Source organism: Gorilla gorilla, chromosome 6, assembly GCF_029281585.2.
Source record: "Gorilla gorilla gorilla isolate KB3781 chromosome 6, NHGRI_mGorGor1-v2.1_pri, whole genome shotgun sequence".
Lineage (NCBI taxonomy): Eukaryota > Metazoa > Chordata > Mammalia > Primates > Hominidae > Gorilla > Gorilla gorilla.
Genome location: NC_073230.2, coordinates 145207032 through 145225091, shown reverse-complemented (window position 1 = coordinate 145225091; position 18060 = coordinate 145207032). Strand labels below are relative to the sequence as shown.

Sequence of the window (18060 nt, the reverse complement as noted above, 5' to 3'; positions counted from 1 at the left end):
CAAATTCTACCAGACATACAAAGGAGAGCAGATACCAATCTTACCGAAACTATTCCAAAAAAATCAAAGAGGAGGGATTCCTCCCTAACTCATTCTACAAAACCAGTATCATCCTGATACCAAAATCTGTCAAGGACACAACAAAAAAAAGAAAACTACAGACCTATACTCCTAATAAACATTGATCTAAAAATCCTCAACAATAATGCAGCCAAAAAACACATGAAAAAATGCTCACCATCACTGGCCATCAGAGAAATGCAAATCAAAACCACAATGAGATACCATCTCACACTAGTTACAATGGCAATCATTAAAAAGTCAGGAAACAACAGGTGCTGGAGAGGATGTGGAGAAATAGGAACACTTTTACACTGTTGGTGGGACTGTAAACTAGTTCAACCATTGTGGAAGTCAGTGTGGCGATTCCTCAGGGATCTAGAACTAGAAATACCATTTGACCCAGCCATCCCATTACTGGGTATATACCCAAAGGACTATAAATCATGCTGCTATAAAGACACATGCATATGTATGTTTATTGTGGCACTATTCACAATAGCAAAGACTTGGAACCAATCCAAATGTCCAACAATGATAGACTGGATTAAGAAAATGTGGCACATATACACCATGGAATACTATGCAGCCATAAAAAATAATGAGTTCATGTCCTTTGTAGGAACATGGTTGAAATTGGAAATCATCATTCTCAGTAAACTATCGCAAGGACAAAAAACCAAACACCACATGTTCTCACTCATAGGTGGGAATTGAACAATGAGAACACATGGCACAGGAAGGGGAACATCACACTCTAGGGACTGTTGTGGGGTGGGGGGAGGGGGGAGGGATAGCATTAGGAGATATACGTAATGCTAAATGACGAGCTAATGGGTGCAGTACACCAGCATGGCACATGTATACATATGTAACTAACCTGCACATTGTGCACATGTACCCTAAAACTTAAAGTATACTACTACTACTAATAATAATAAATTAAAAAATAAATGTTGCTTTAAGCTACTAAAAAAAAATCCTCAACTAAATACTAGCAAACTAAATCCATCAGCACATTAAAAAGATAATTAATCACTATCAAGTGGGTTTTTTTATAGGATGGAAGGATGGTTCAACATATACAAATTACTAAATGTAATTCACCATATAAACTGAATTGAAAACAAAAGCCATATGATCATCTCAAATGCTGCAGAAGCAGCATTTGATAAAATGTCTTCATGATAAAAACCTCAACAAACTAGGCATCAAAAAACATACTTCAAAATAATAAGAGCCATAGATGACAAACCCACAGCCAACATTATACTGAATGGGCAAAATTGAAAGCGTTAACCCTAAGAACTAGAGCAAGACAAAGGTGTCCACTTTCACCACTCCTATTCAGTATTGGAGTGAAATCCTAGTAAGAGTGATCAGGCAATAGAAAGAAATAAAAGGCATCCAAATAGGAAACGAAGTCAAATTATCTCTATTCACCAAGAACACGACTCTACACCTAGAAAATTCTAAAGATTCCTCCAAAAGACTACTAGGCCTGATAAACAACTTCAGTTAAGTTTCAGGATACAAAATCTATGTAAAAAATCAGTAGTATTTCTGTACACCAATCATGTTCAAGTTGAGAAGATTAAGAACACATGTTCATTTATAATAGCCACAGAAAGAATAAAATACCTAGGAATACATTTTACCACAGAGGTGAAAGATCTCTATGTGGAGAACTAGAAAACACTGATGAAATAAACCATACATGACACAATCAAATGGAAAAACATTCCATGCTCATGGATTGGAAGAACATTGTTAAAATGACCATACTACCCAGAGCAATCTACAGATTCAATGTAATTCCTATCAAATTACCAATGTCATTTTTTACAGAATTAGAAAGACCTATTCTAAAATTCATATGGAACCAAAAAAAGAGCCTGAATAGTCAAAGCAATCCTAAGCAAAAAGAACAAAGTTGGAGGCATCACATTACCCAACTTTAAACTATGCTACAAGGATACAGCAACCAAAATAGCATGGTACTGGTACAAGAAGACACACAGACCAATGGAACAGATTAGAGAATCCAGAAACAAAGCCACACACGCTGCAACCAACTGATCTTTGACAAAACCAACAACAATAAACTATGTGGAAAGGACATCCTATTTGATAAATGGTGCTGGGAAAACTGGCTAGCCATATACAGAAATATGAAACTGTACCCCTACCTCTCACCATACACAAAAATTAACTCAAAATAAATTACAGACTTAAATGTAAAACCTCAAACTATAAAATTCCTAAAAGAAAACCTAGGAAAAATTCTCCTAGACATCGGCCTAGGCAAATAATTTATGACTAAGTCCTCAAAAGCAAATGCAATGAAAACAAAAATTAACAAATGGAACCTAATTAAACTAAATAACTTCTGCACAGCTAAAGAAACTATCAACAGAGTAAACAGTACACATACCAAAGGGGAGAAAATATTGGCAAACTATGCTTCTGACAAAGGCCTAATATTCAGAATCTATAAGGAACTTAAATAAATCAACAAGAAAAAAAAACACTAAAAAGTGGGCAAAGGACATGAACAGACATTTCTCAAAAGAAGACATACAAGGCAGCCAACAAACATATGAAAAAATGCTCAACATCATTAATCAGAGCCATCTCAGACCAGTCAGAATGGCTATTATTAAACAGTCAAAAAATAACAAATTTTATTGAGGATGTTGGTGGAAATGTAAATTAGTTCAACCCCTATGGAAAACAGTATGCAGATTTCTCAAAGACACATAAAAATAGAACCACCATTCAATCCAGCAACCCACTACTGGGTACATACCCAAAGGAAAAGAAGTTTTACCAAAAAGAGCACTTGTATGTTTACTGCAGCATTTCACAATAGCAAAGTCAAGGAATCTAACTAAGTGTCCATCAAAGGTGGACTGGATAAAGAAAATGTGGTACATATACACCGTGAAATACTACACAGCCATAAAAAAGAATGAAATCATTTCCTTCAAGCAACCTGGATGCAGCTGGAGGCCATTATTCTAAATGAATTAATGCAGAAACAGAAAATCAAATACCACCTTATTACAGGTGGGGGTTAAACAAAGGGTACACGTGGATATAAAGATGGGAAAAATAGACACTGGAGACTCCAAAAGAAGTCCAAAACCACCCATCGAGTACTATGTTCACTATTTGAGTGATAGGTTCAATAGAATTCCAAACCCCAGCATTACACAATATGCCCATATGACAAACCTGCACATGTACCCCTGAATCTATTTCTCAAAAACAGAATGAAACATATGCATTGAGTCAACAAATTATATAACCTAGTTTCCAGTGGCTAGAATTAAACCAAAAGTCCAATACATTTTAGTCGCTCATCACAAGAAAACCAGTCCAATCCAGTAACCAAAGGGTGGAATTAAAAGCAGCCCTCCACAGTGGCTCACGCCTGTAATCCCAGCACTTTGGGAGGCCGAAGTGGGCGAATCATTTGAGGTCAGGAGTTCTAGACCAGCCTGGCCAACATGGAGAAATCCTGTCTCTACAAAAATTAGCTGGGCGTGGTGGTAGGTGCCTGTAATCCCAGCGACTCGGGAGGCTGAGGCAGGAGAATCACTTGAACCTGGGAGGTGGAGGTTTCAGTGAGCCGAGATCACATCACTGCATTCCAGCCTGGGTGACAGAGTGAGACACTGTCTCAAAAAAAAAAAAAAAGAAAAAAGAAGCAGCCCTCTCGTAATTACAACCGATAACCCATTTGAGGAATTTGGCCTCCAAATTTGGACTCTGAAGGGTTACAGGTATTGGCTTTCTTAGGGAGGGGGAGTAGAGTCAGTAAGAGCTGCACTGAGCTGAAAGCTGCAGCTACAATGTTGCCAATGAACTTTTTAGTGTTCAGCAGGCAAATGAGTCACTGTAAGGTTGGTGGTCATTGTTACTGACACCCATGAAGAACTAGGGCTGCACTCCACAAGGGAGCAGGAATGAGTAGGTCTGAATGCTGGGGATTCACTGGGGTGTCTCATAGTGCTACCAAGCCTAGTATTAACTATTCAGGAGCAATTATAGCAAATGTGTCTGAACTTGGGTAAAGCAGGAACAAACCCTGACAAGGATCTGAGTGCAATTAGTTTATTTGGGAGTAAGCCCAGAAAACTTCAATAGGGAAGTGAGCAGCAAGGTAGGAGGTGGAGAAAGCCAGTATTATCAACCAATTTATCACTGTAGGCAACTGGAGCTCACTCCTGCTGGGCAACTCTGGCAGTCAGTGTAGAACATAATAAGCCCAAAGGTGAGGAAGGTGGGTAATTCTACATCATCTCCAGGTCCACCAGTGGTTCAGGGCTGCTTCCAGGGGATTCACTGTCTAATACTCTAGCTTATTCTTTGCCTGCATCCAGAGAAAAAAGCCTTCAGACACAGAGCATGCAGATGTTCACAGTATGCAGCCTTCAGAAAGTGGAGGTGAATGCTGAGGTTACCTAGAGAGGACACCAACACTATCTGCTACAAACCACAACCCAAGAGGGGCAGAACAGCTAAAAGTTCACATGAAAGTCTGGACCCATACATTAGGCAAGCAATCCAGACCAGCTTAATTGCTGACCAAGCACAAGGGGAATCCACAAGGAGTGGTGGTGGAGGTGAAGCGAAGATGGAGAATATAAAATACAACATCAAGACCCATCACAGTAGCTGGACTATTACTCATGCCTTGTATCCTCCCAGACATCACAATGGGATACCAGTTTAAAGAGAAGTCTGTATCTAACTGGGCTTATTCCTCTCCTCTCTGAAAAGAAATTAGTATGCCCTGTTCTCATGAAAATAAAAAGTAAGACTCCTTATTATAGTAACAGAACCTAAAATGAGAGCATGAATAGACTGGAGTGGTTGACAGGAGGAGACTGTATCTGACCCAGATTGTTTGTACCTTCTCAGATTCCCTTGTCTGCCTCCTGGACCATGCTGCCACATGTAGGGCTGGACCAGTACTTGCCTGCTGTGTGCCACGGCCTCCCTTTCATTACTGTCACATGGCGTAGACCATCAGCCACACATGTAGAGCTTCTAGCTTTTCCCACCACTTCCAGACGTAAAGGAAATACTACAATGTAGAGCACAGGCCCAGCATCCCAAATAGCTGCTGAGGGGGGCCAGATGACTTAATCTGGAAGTGTGGTGGAGTTACCTTCCTATAGGCTAACTTTGACCAATAGGAAGTGGGTCTAGGAGGAGCCAGGTGCATAGACCTTTGTCCCTTTCTCCTTCCCTTTAACTGCTCTGAGTCAGCTACTCTGCATAGCCTAACTGGAGGCATCTGACATGCTGAGCACCTGCTGGGGCTTGCCACCTTCACCATGGGGCAGTGGGCAGAGCAGTGAGAGTTCACTGCATGGCTTCCCTCCTCCCCTGCCTCAGCTCCCTCTCCCTCATTCCGCTGCCCTGGGTTGCACTTCCCAAATAAAGTCTCAGCTCTTTAAATCCTTGCTTCAGGTTCTATATTTTAGAAAACCTGGCTTAAGACATAACACTTCAACCAGGATCACTCTCAATTCAGTGTTCAGCTTGGAGTTTTCAGATCACACAGATGCTGTGAATCCCAGCCTCAAACCTATAGGTGGTGATTAAGAATTCTCGGGAGATTTTTTGTTTTCAAGGACTGTTCCATTGTACACTTAGCTGAAACCAAAGCATGCCAGTCTCATTGTGTGGGGAAGTTTTCTTTCACCCTTAGCAGGTTCAAGTCTCTAATCAGACCTCTTACCTTTCTGGGCACTAAGCTATCTTTGTTTTCTTTCCTTGCATGGACAGAAAAAGCCAAGTGTCTAGGGCACAAGGTAATCTTAGGGCAAACTAGAGATCCAGAGCTCACTTACTCCTGGGGAATCATGCCTTCTTGACATTCTGGTCTCTGTTTCCCTTTTATACTTCCTGCTCAGCCATGCTTTTAAGAAGTTGTTTCCTTTTGTTTTATATTCTGCATTTTAAGTATCTTACACTAAGAGGGTTTTCTTGGGACATCTAGTCCACAGTGTTGCCTGAAAAGAAATAATTTTGGAGAACATATATTTTATATTGAAACAATCTGAAATTTACAGCAAAGTGGCAAGTATAATATAAAGAACATTTTTTCCAGAATCATTTGAGATAAATTGCCAAAATGATGCCCATAATCCACCCACCCTTCAATAATTCAGCATATGTTTCTTGGCCAAAAAAAGGATAATTCTACAAAACCTCATACAATGACCAAAATCAAGAAATTGACATTTATATCCTAATCCCCAGATCTGTACAAGTCTTGCCATTTGCTCTAATAGCTGCCTTCATCAGAAAAGGATCTAATTCAGAATTATGTGCTTCACTGTGTTGTCATGTCTTTTTACTCTCTTTTAATCTGGAATGGGTCCTCTGTCTGGCCTTGACTTTCATAAACTCGACAACTGTGATGATTAAAGAACAGTTATGTCGTAATACGCCCCTTGATTTGGGATTGTCTGATATCTCCCCACGAGTGTGCACATTTGGCAGAAATGTCATAGAAGTGAGGCTGTTATCTTTGATTCGTCCCAACACTGATGATGTTCACTTGATGCAGTGTATGTCTACCAGGCCACTCCACTGCAAAGTTTCTCTTTTCTGTTTTAGAATTAATGAGTATTTAGGGGCCGGGTGTGGTGGCTCACGCCTGTAATCCCAGCACTTTGGGAGGCCGAGGCAGGTGGATCACGAGGTCAGGAGATGGAGAACATCCTGGCTAACACAGTGAAACCCCATCTCTACTAAAAATACAAAAAATTAGCCCGGCGTGGTGGCGGGCAGCTGTAGTCCCAGCTACTCTGGAGGCTGAGGCAGGAGAATGGCGTGAACCTCGGAGGTGGAGCTTGCAGTCAGCTGAGATTGCGCCACTGCACTCCAGCCTGGGTGACAGAGCGAGACTCCATCTCAAAAAGAAAAAGAGTATTTTGTGGGGATTTTGAAATTATGTAAATTTCCCATTGCTCATCAAAATGTCACTTATTTATTTGGTAATGTATATTAGTACACACTCAGTGGGTTCTAAAATGTTACAAATTGTCTTAGTCCACTCAGCTGCTGTAACAGAGTACTTTAGACTAAGCAATGTACAAACAACAGAAATTTACAGTTCTGGAGGCTGGGAAAACCAAGATCAAGGTGTTAGCGGATTCAGTGTCTGATGAGAGCCCACTCCTCAGAGATGGCGCCTTCCTGCTGAGTTTTTTTTTTTCAATGGCAAAAAGGGCAAACATGTCCCCTTCAATCTCTTTTATAAGGACACTAATCCCATACATGAGGGAGGAGTCCTCATGATTTAATCATTTCCCAATGGGCTCCACCTCTTAATACTATCACATTGGAAATTAAGTTTCAACATAGGAATTGAGGGGGGTACACCAACATTCAGACCATAGCACTATTTGCTGTGATAGTGATGCTCAATATGATGTTCAAATTGTCCTTTATTTGGCTCCCAGGCAATCAGTGGAGTAAACTAAGAAACACATATATGCATGTATGGATATGTATGCATATACATAAATACATGTATATACATACACTTAAATTTATATTTATTCCTATACTTGCCTATCTATACTGAGAATCCCAAGTTTACACAGATACCACCAATTTCAATCCAACCATTACAGTTTTATCCCCTTATACTTTGTAACTCTCCCTCTCTGACCATGAGATATTTGGCTCCCAATTATTCTTAATATGCTTACTTATTTGAACAACATCCCCATCTGTAACCAATTTCCAATCTCTCCTGCACTCCTCTCTCCCATATGGTCACTCTTCTCACCGCACTCAACTCCACCCACCATGCCAAGCAGCCACCCCTGTCACCTGGACTTCCTGCTCTTCAGGCCTGGGCTCTGATACCGCATACCAGGCAGCCCTATGGAGATGCCTCCCTCACACAGTACTGCATGGACACCCTCCTCACCCTATTGACTTCACCACCCTGCGCTATGTCACCCATTGTGTGGATGCTTGATTTACCACATGGACACCCTCCTCACCTACTGGTTTCACCACCCTGCACTATGTCACCCATTGTGTGGATGCTTGATTGACCCCTCTTAGCTTCTGACACCCTGTGCTGGGCAGGCCTCCTGTGCAAATACCTTTCTTACTCCATTCTTGCTCTGACACCTGCACCAGGTGTACCCCTACATGAACATTCTCCTCACTCGGCTTGGACTCCATTGCCCCACTCTGGGCCACCATGGCTAGCACCCGCCCACCCCAGCACAGATGCTTATATCTTGCCCTAATGGCTTTAAAACTGAATTGTTCAGAAAGAGAGGGGGAAGTAGAAGGGACACCAGAATTGTTAACATGCATATTTAAAGTATACACTTAGCCAATAGTCCTATCTCCATCCCTATCATTTCAAGGACTTGGAAATGATAATTACTGGCACCACTATATCTGCACACCCCAGTGTCTTAAATGTTATTGTTGTCAGTTGGTTTTTCTCTCCTTTTTTTTCTTTTTATAGCTCTAAAATTGCTAGTTGTTATAATTATTATTTTGTATAGTCAATACTTCTTTATACTAATCAATATTTTACCTGTTTTGTTCCCCATTGCCTATTATATCCAATTCCTTCCATCTAGATTGATTTTGTTTTTCCTAAACTATATTCTTCAGTAGTCCTTTCAACAACAGTCGACACTTAGGAGGAGCCAAGATGGCCGAATAGGAACAGCTCCAGTCTACAGCTCCCAGCGTGAGCGACGCAGAAGATGGGTGATTTCTGCATTTCCATCTGAGGTACCGGGTTCATCTCACTAGGGGGTGCCAGACAGTGGGCGCAGGTCAGTGGGTGCGCGCACCACGCGCGAGCTGAAGCAGGGCGAGGCATTGCCTCACTCAGGAAGTGCAAGGGGTCAGGGAGTTCCCTTTCCTAGTCAAAGAAAGGGTTGACAGATGGCACCTGGAAAATTGGGTCACTCCCACCCGAATACTGCGCTTTTCTGATGGGCTTAAAAAACGGCACACCAGGAGATTATATCCCGCACCTGGCTCGGAGGGTCCTACGCCCACAGTCTCGCTGATTGCTAGCACAGCAGTCTGAGGTCAAACTGCAAGGCGGCAGCGAGGCTGGGGGAGGGGCGCCCGCCATTGCCCAGGCTTGCTTAGGTAAACAAAGCAGCCGGGAAGCTTGAACTGGGTGGAGCCCACCACAGCTCAAGGAGGCCTGCCTGCCTCTGTAGGCTCCACCTCTGGGGACAGGGCACAGACAAACAAAAAGACGGCAGTAACTTCTGCAGACTTAAATGTCCCCGTCTGACAGCTTTGAAGAGAGCAGTGGTTCTCCCAGCACGCAGCTGGAGATCTGAGAATAGGCAGACTGCCTCCTCAAGTGGGTCCCTGACCCCTGACCCCCGAGCAGCCTAACTGGGAGGCACCCCCCAGCAGGGGCACACTGACACCTCACAGGGCCGGGTACTCCAACAGACCTGCAGCTGAGGGTCCTGTCTGTTAGAAGGAAAACTAACAAACAGAAAGGACGTCCACACCAAAAACCCATCTGTACATCACCATCATCAAAGACCAAAAGTAGATAAAACCACAAAGATGGGGAAAAAACAGAGCAGAAAAACTGGAAACTCTAAAAAGCAGAGCGCCTCTCCTCCTCCAAAGGAACACCGTTCCTCACCAGCAACGGAACAAAGCTGGATGGAGAATGACTTTGACAAGCTGAGAGAAGAAGGCTTCAGATGATCAAATTACTCTGAGCTACGGGAGAACATTCAAACCAAAGGCAAAGAAGTTGAAAATTTTGAAAAAAATTTAGAAGAATGTATACCTAGAATAACCAATACAGAGAAGTGCTTAAAGGAGCTGATGGAGCTGAAAACCAAGGCTTGAGAACTACGTGAAGAATGCAGAAGCCTCAGGAGCCGATGCGATCAACTGGAAGAAAGGGTATCAGCAATGGAAGATGAAATGAATGAAATAAAGCGAGAAGGGAAGTCTAGAGAAAAAAGAATAAAAAGAAAAGAGCAAAGCCTCCAAGAAATATGGGACTATGTGAAAAGACCAAATCTTCGTCTGAATGGTGTCCTGAAAGTGACAGGGAGAATGGAACCAAGTTGGAAAACACTCTGCAGGATATTATCCAGGAGAACTTCCCCAATCTAGCAAGGCAGGCCAACGTTCAGATTCAGGAAATACAGAGAACGCCACAAAGATACTCCTCAAGAAGAGCAACTCCAAGACACATAATTGTCAGATTCCCCAAAGTTGAAATGAAGGAAAAAATGTTAAGGGCAGCCAGAGAGAAAAGTCGGGTTACCCTCAAAGGGAAGCCCATCAGACTAACAGCTGATCTCTCGGCAGAAACCCTACAAGCCAGAAGAGAGTGGGGGCCAATATTCAACATTCTCAAAGAAAAGAATTTTCAACCTAGAACTTCATATCCAGCCAAACAAAGCTTCATAAGTGAAGGAGAAATAAAATACTTTACAGACAAGCAAATGCTGAGAGATTTTGTCACCACCAGGCCTGCCCTAAAAGAGCGCCTGAAAGAAGCACTAAACATGGAAAGGAACAACCTGTAACAAACGCTGCAAAATCATGCCAAAATGTAAAGACCATCGAGACTAGGAAGAAACTGCATCAACTAACGAGCAAAATAACCAGCTAACATCATAATGACAGGATCAAATTCACACATAACAATATTAACCTTAAATGTAAACAGGCTAAATGCTCCAATTAAAAGACACAGACTGGCAAATTGGATAAAGAGTCAAGACCCATCAGTGTGCTGTATTCAGGAAACCCATCTCACGTGCAGAGACACACATAGGCTCAAAATAAAAGGATGGAGGAAGATCTACCAAGCAAATGGAAAACAAAAAAAGGCAGGGGTTGCAATCCTAGTCTCTGATAAAACAGACTTTAAACCAACAAAGATCAAAAGAGACAAAGAAGGCCATTACATAATGGTAAAGGGATCAATTCAACAAGAAGAGCTAACTATCCTAAATATATATGCACCCAATACAGGAGCACCCAGATTCATAAAGCAAGTCCTGAGTGACCTACAAAGAGACTTGGACTCCCACACATTAGTAATGGGAGACTTTAACACCCCACTGTCAACATTAGACAGATCAACGAGACAGAAAGTCAACAAGGATACCCAGGAATTGAACTCAGCTCTGCACCAAGTGGACCTAATAGACATCTACTGAACTCTCTACCCCAAATCAACAGAATATACATTTTTTTCAGCACCACATCACACCTATTCCAAAATTGACCACATACTTGGAAGTAAAGCTGTCCTCAGCAAATGTAAAAGAACAGAAATTATAACAAACTATCTCTCAGACCACAGTGCAATCAAACTAGAACTCAGGATTAAGAATCTCACTCAAAACCACTCAACTACGTGGAAACTGAACAACCTGCTCCTGAATGACTACTGGATACATAACAAAATGAAGGCAGAAATAAAGATGTTCTTTGAAACCAACGAGAACAAAGACACAACATATCAGAATCTCTGGGACGCATTCAAAGCAGTGTGTAGAGGGAAATTTATAGCACTAAATGCCCACAAGAGAAAGCAGGAAAGATCCAAAATTGACACCCTAACATCACAATTAAAAGAACTAGAAAAGCAAGAGCAAACACATTCAAAAGCTAGCAGAAGGCAAGAAATAACTAAAATTAGAGCAGAACTGAAGGAAATAGTGACACAAAAAATCCTTCAAAAAATTAATGAATCCAGGAGCTGGTTTTTTGAAAGGATCAACAAAATTTATAGACCACTAGCAAGACTAATAAAGAAAAAAAGACAGAAGAATCAAATAGATGCAATAAAAAATGATAAAGGGGACATTGCCACCGATCCCACAGAAATACAAACTACCATCAGAGAATACTACAAACATCTCTACGCAAATAAACTAGAAAATCTAGAAGAAATGGATAAATTCCTAGACACATACACTCTCCCAAGACTAAACCAGGAAGAAGTTGAATCTCTGAATAGACCAATAACAGGAGCTGAAATTGTGGCAATAATCAATAGCTTACCAACCAAAAAGAGTCCAGGACCAGATGGATTCACAGCCGAATTCTACCAGAGTTACAAGGAGGAACTGGTACCACTCCTTCTGAAACTATTCCAATCAATAGAAAAAGAGGGAATCCTCCCTAACTCATTTCATGAGGCCAGCATCATCCTGATACCAAAGCCGGGCAGAGACACAACCAAAAATGAGAATTTTAGACCAATATCCTTGATGAACATTGATGCAAAAATCCTCAATAAAATACTGGCAAAACGAATCCAGCAGCACATCGAAAAGCTTATCCACCATGATCAAGTGGGCTTCATCCCTGGGATGCAAGGCTGGTTCAATATATACAGATCAATAAATGGAATCCAGCATATAAACAGAGCCAAAGACAAAAACCACATGATTATCTCAATAGATGCAGAAAAGGCCTTTGACAAAATTCAACAACCCTTCATGCTAAAAACTCTCAATAAATTAGGGATTGATGGGACGTATCTCAAAACAATAAGAGCTATCTATGACACACCCACAGCCAATATCATACTGAATGGGCAAAAACTGGAAGCATTCCCTTTGAAAACTGGCACAAGACAGGGATGCCCTCTCTCACCATTCCTATTCAACTTAGTGTTGGAAGTTCTGGCCAGGGCAATTAGGCAGGAGAAGGAAATAAAGGGTATTCAATTAGGAAAAGAGGAAGTCAAATTGTCCCTGTTTGCAGACGACATGATTGTATACCTAGAAAACCCCATTGTCTCAGCCCAAAATCTCCTTAAGTTGATAAGCAACTTCAGCAAAATCTCAGGATACAAAATCAATGTACAAAAATCACAAGCATTCTTATACACCAACAACAGACAAACACAGAGCCAAATCATGAGTGAACTCCCATTCACAATTGCTTCAAAGAGAATAAAATACCTAAGAATCCAACTTACAAGGGATGTGAAGGACCTCTTCAAGGAGAACTATAATCCACTGCTCAAGGAAATAAAAGAGGATACAAACAAATGGAAGAACATTCCATGCTCATGGGTAGGAAGAATCAATATCGTGAAAATGGCCATACTGCCCAAGGTAATTTACAGATTCAATGCCATCCCCATCAAGCTACCAATGCCTTTCTTCACAGAATTGGAAAAAACTACTTTAAAGTTCATATGGAACCAAAAAAGAGCCCGCATCGCCAAGTCAATCCTAAGCCAAAAGAACAAAGCTGGAGGCATCACACTACCTGACTTCAAACTATACTACAAGGCTACAGTAACCAAAACAGCATGGTACTGGTACCAAAACAGAGATATAGATCAATGGAACAGAACAGAGCCCTCAGAAATAATGCCGCATATCTACAACTATCTGATCTTTGACAAACCTGACAAAAACAAGCAATGGGGAAAGGATTCCCTATTTAATAAATGGTGCTGGGAAAACTGGCTAGCCATATGTAGAAAGCTGAAACTGGATCCCTTCCTTACACCTTATACAAAAATCAATTCAAGATGGATTAAAGACTTAAAAGTTAGACCTAAAACCATCAAAACCCTAGAAGAAAACCTAGGCATTACCACTCAGGACATAGGAATGGGCAAGGACTTCATGTCTAAAACACCAAAAGCAATGGCAACAAAAGACAAAATTGACAAATGGGATCTAATTAAACTAAAGAGCTTCTGCACAGCAAAAGAAACTACCATCAGAGTGAACAGGCAACCTACAAAATGAGAGAAAATGTTCGCAACCTACTCATCTGACAAAGAGCTAATATCCAGAATCTACAATGAACTCCAACAAATTTACAAGAAAAAAAACAAACAACCCCATCAAAAAGTGGGTGAAGGACACGAACAGACACTTCTCAAAAGAAAACATTTGTGCAGCCAAAAAACACATGAAAAAATGCTCACCATCACTGGCCATCAGAGAAATGCAAATCAAAACCACAATGAGATACCATCTCACACCAGTTAGAATGGTAATCACTAAAAAGTCAGGAAACAACAGGTGTTGGAGAGGATGTGGAGAAATAGGAACACTTTTACACTGTTGGTGGGACTGTAAACTAGTTCAACCATTGTGGAAGTCAGTGTGGTGATTCCTCAGGGATCTAGAACTAGAAATACCATTTGACCCAGCCATTTCATTACTGGGTATATACCCAAAGGACTAGAAATCATGCTGCTATAAAGACACATGCACACGTATGTTTATTGCGGCATTATTCACAATAGCAAAGACTTGGAACCAACCCAAATGTCCAACAACGATAGACTGGATTAAGAAAATGTGGCACATATACACCATGGAATACTCTGCAGCCATAAAAAATGATGAGTTCATGTCCTTTGTAGGAACATGGATGAAATTGGAAATCATCATTCTCAGTAAACTACCGCAAGGACAAAAAACCAAACACCACATATTCTCACTCATAGGTGGGAATTGAACAATGAGAACACATGGACACAGGAAGGGGAACATCACACTCTAGGGACTGTTGTGGGGTGGGGGGAGGGGGAAGGGATAGCATTGGGAGATATACCTAATGCTAGATGACGAGTTAGTGGGTGCAGCGCACCAGCATGGCACATGTATACATATGTAACTAACCTGCACATTGTGCACATGTACCCTAAAACTTAAAGTATAATAATAAAAAAAAAACTGAAAAAAAAACAACAGTCTACAAGAGATGAACTTTTTCAGCCTTTTTTCAGATAGCATTATTTCACTCATACTTTTTAACAACATTTTTTTTTTGTTCTCACTCTTTAATGACAGCTTAACCACATAGAGCAGTGTAGGGTGATCAATGATCTGCTTTGGACTGAGGGATTTCCCAGGACTTGGTACTTTCAGTGCTAAAACCAGGACAGTTTCTAGCAAAATGTCATGGTTGATCACCCTCTGTTATGTTCCATTTCTTTGCGCTCACCAGTATTAAAAATATCATTGTCTTCTGATGTCTAGCTGTGCTTCTGAGAAAACTTCTGTGTGCTAAATTTTGTTTCTTTGAGGATAACCTATTATTTCTCTCTGGCTGCTTGTAAGATTTTCTCTCTGGTAGTCTATCCACAGTGTTGCTTTATAAATTTATTTTCTGTTCATTCTATTCAGGACTAGTTACACTACTGAATATAAAGATTTCATATCTTTCAATTTTGGAAAAATTGTAACCAATCTTTAAACATTTCATCTCTTACTTTAGAATTCCTGTTAGATATTGTCATGAACTGAATGTCTTTGTTCCCCCAAAATTCATATATTGAAATACTAACCCCCAATTTGATGGTATTAGGAAGTGGGGCCTTTTGGAGATAATTAGATCATGAGGATGGAGCCCTCTTAAATGGGATTAGTGCCCTTATAAGAAGACGTGAGGTTTTTGGCTGGTTTGTTTGTTTCCTCTCTGCTCCCCACCAGATGAAGATACAATGAGGAGACAGCCCTCTGCAAACCAGGAGACAGGCCCTCACCAGACATTGGATATGCTGGTACTTTGATCTTGGACTTCCAGCCTCCAAAATGGTAAGAAATACATTTCTGTGGCTTATAAGTCACCCAGTTTATGAAACTTTGTTTATCAACCCAAGATAAAACAGATATTCTGTATTTTCTCACTATATTCCATATGCTTCTTTATCCCTCAGATTTTTCTACCTCTACCCTTTTCTGCTCTGCATTCTGGATAATTTCCCCAGCCCTATCTTCCAGATACATAGGTATAATTTCAGTGATATTGAATTGATGTTTAACCCATTGTATTAGTCCAACATACCCCAGACTGGGCAATTTACAAAATAAAGAGGTTTAATTGGACTTACAGTTTCACATGGCTGGTGAAGGTCTCACGATCATGGCAGAGGGTGAAAGAAAATTCTTACATGGCAGAGGGTGAGAGACAATTCTTACATTGTGGCGGCAAGAGAGAATGAGGAAGAAGCAAAAGTGGAAACCTCTGATAAACTCATCAGATCTTGTGAGACTTACTCACTATGACGAGAATAGCACAGGAAAAAACCACCCCCCGTGATTCAATTACCTCCCCCTGGGTCCCTCCCACAACATGTGGGAATTCTGGGAGACACAATTCAAGTTGAGACTTGGGTGAAGGCACAGCCAAGCCATATCAGCCATTGAGTTTTTAACTTTATTGGTTAAAATTTTGTTTCTGGAAGTTCTATTTGGTTCTTATTCAAAGATTTTTAATTTTTTTTTCAGAAGGTTATGCTACTTATTTGTGCCCTGTTATTTTTCTCCCTCTTTAATCCTTACAAACATTTACTTTGTGTTCTCATTCAGATGATTTCACTGAGTTCAAGGTCTCCGACCTCCCTGCATGTGCTGACTCTCTCTCTCTCTCATGATGGATTATTTTCCCACATGATTTATGATTTTGATTGTGAGATAATAATTCTAGTGGTTTATTTTTTCTATGAGAGACCTGTGGGCCTGCTTATGGAAATGTATTTTCAAAGTGGTTTTGCATTTGCTGCTGCCTGGTACCCCAGGGATACCAATATACAGTGATGAGCTTTAATTATTTTTCAGTTAGGGATTTCTGGGATGCTAAAGAGTGTTTAGAAATCCAAACTTGGGAGAGATATAAATCGGAGTTACAGGTTCCTCTGAGGATATGTACATATATATTTTATCAAAAGCTCAGACCAAGAGACATGATTGCCTCTTCATCTCCCTGCAGTGGTGGACTGCTTTTCTAGTCACTTCTTGCTTTAAGACAATGGTCCTTTGATGGACTTAGCTTTATGCAAAGGTCTTATGTATAGCACAACATTTCAATCAGGCTCAAGGTAACTAAGACAGAACCCCCCATCCTCACCTTTACCCATGTAAAGGACAGCTCCAATATCCTGTATTCAAAACTGTTTTATCTAGTACTTTTATGTATTTGCAGTGGGAGATATGGGACATTGCCTTTGTCTATCCTGCGAAAATTGCCGTTCCGCCCTCTTGTACACCACCAGGCACCTCTTATACACCACTTAGGATCATCTCAAGTACACCTGTCCCTTGTTCTGGCTTCTGCTGTAGTTAATAAGCTCTACTTGGATTCTGACTGGCTTCAGCAGTCACAAGCTGACAGGTTTTCTAAAACTGCCCCCACTTTCTCCTAAAAAGGAAAAGAGAGCGGGCATTATTAACAGTCTCACATTAGTAACAATCTCATTAACAGCATTAGTAACAATCTCACTAACAGCATTAGCAACAATCTCACCTGTCTTTCACACATTTCGTTGTTCTTCCACATGTGCCACTGAATTCAGAGTCCATAACAATGGCTTTCATGATCTGGCTCTTGCCTCTGCCATCCAGCTCAAACCACAGCTCTAAACAACACTCAAACATCCTTGCCACATGGCTTTAACACCGCCCCACCTTTCTGTTTGGACATCTGACTTTACCATTTCCAATTTTCACCTGTACCCCAGATTCTAACTTGACCTTCCTCTAAGTAATTACACTGTACACATTCTACTTATTCTCTGTAGGTCTGGTGTAATTGGTTCCCAATACTGACCTGAAATGTCTCGTGGCCACATACCACACTGTGCTACTACACAAGTTGCCCCTGGTTTCCTCCAATCCTACCGCAATGGCCTTTGAGGTGATGTTCCTGCTCTCCCATCTAATCACTCTTCCCAAAGGCTGCCAGACTTGCCCTCCTCAAAGAGCAATCTGATCCTTTCTCTGCAGTTCTGTAGCATTTATAACTTGGTGTAGCCATTTAGTACTTATTGATCTACTGTTGTTTTCTTTGTTATTGTTTCCAATGTGTAAGTATTGTTCCCTAACTTAAAAGCTTATAAAGCAGAAGTCAGCAATTTGTTTCTATAAAGAACCAGATGGTAAATATTTAAGACTTTGTGGGCCATATAGTCTCTATGTCGACAACTCAACTCTGCCATTGTATCAG

At 41.0% G+C, this 18060-nt stretch overlaps 1 long non-coding RNA gene across 3 annotated transcripts in view; it reads right to left on the bottom strand.

The window, feature by feature from the left end:
* The window catches only part of LOC129523712 (uncharacterized), a 340801-nt gene extending 324740 nt beyond the window's left edge, over nucleotides 1-16061 (bottom strand). For 2 of the 3 annotated variants that reach the window (XR_010134771.1, XR_008667289.1), the window contains exon 1: nucleotides 15950-16061. This is a non-coding gene — a long non-coding RNA (uncharacterized lncRNA). The remainder of the gene's footprint in view (nucleotides 1-15949) is intronic. The other variant, XR_010134770.1, reaches the window with a different exon arrangement.
* Nucleotides 16062-18060: the final 1999 nt, after the last annotated feature.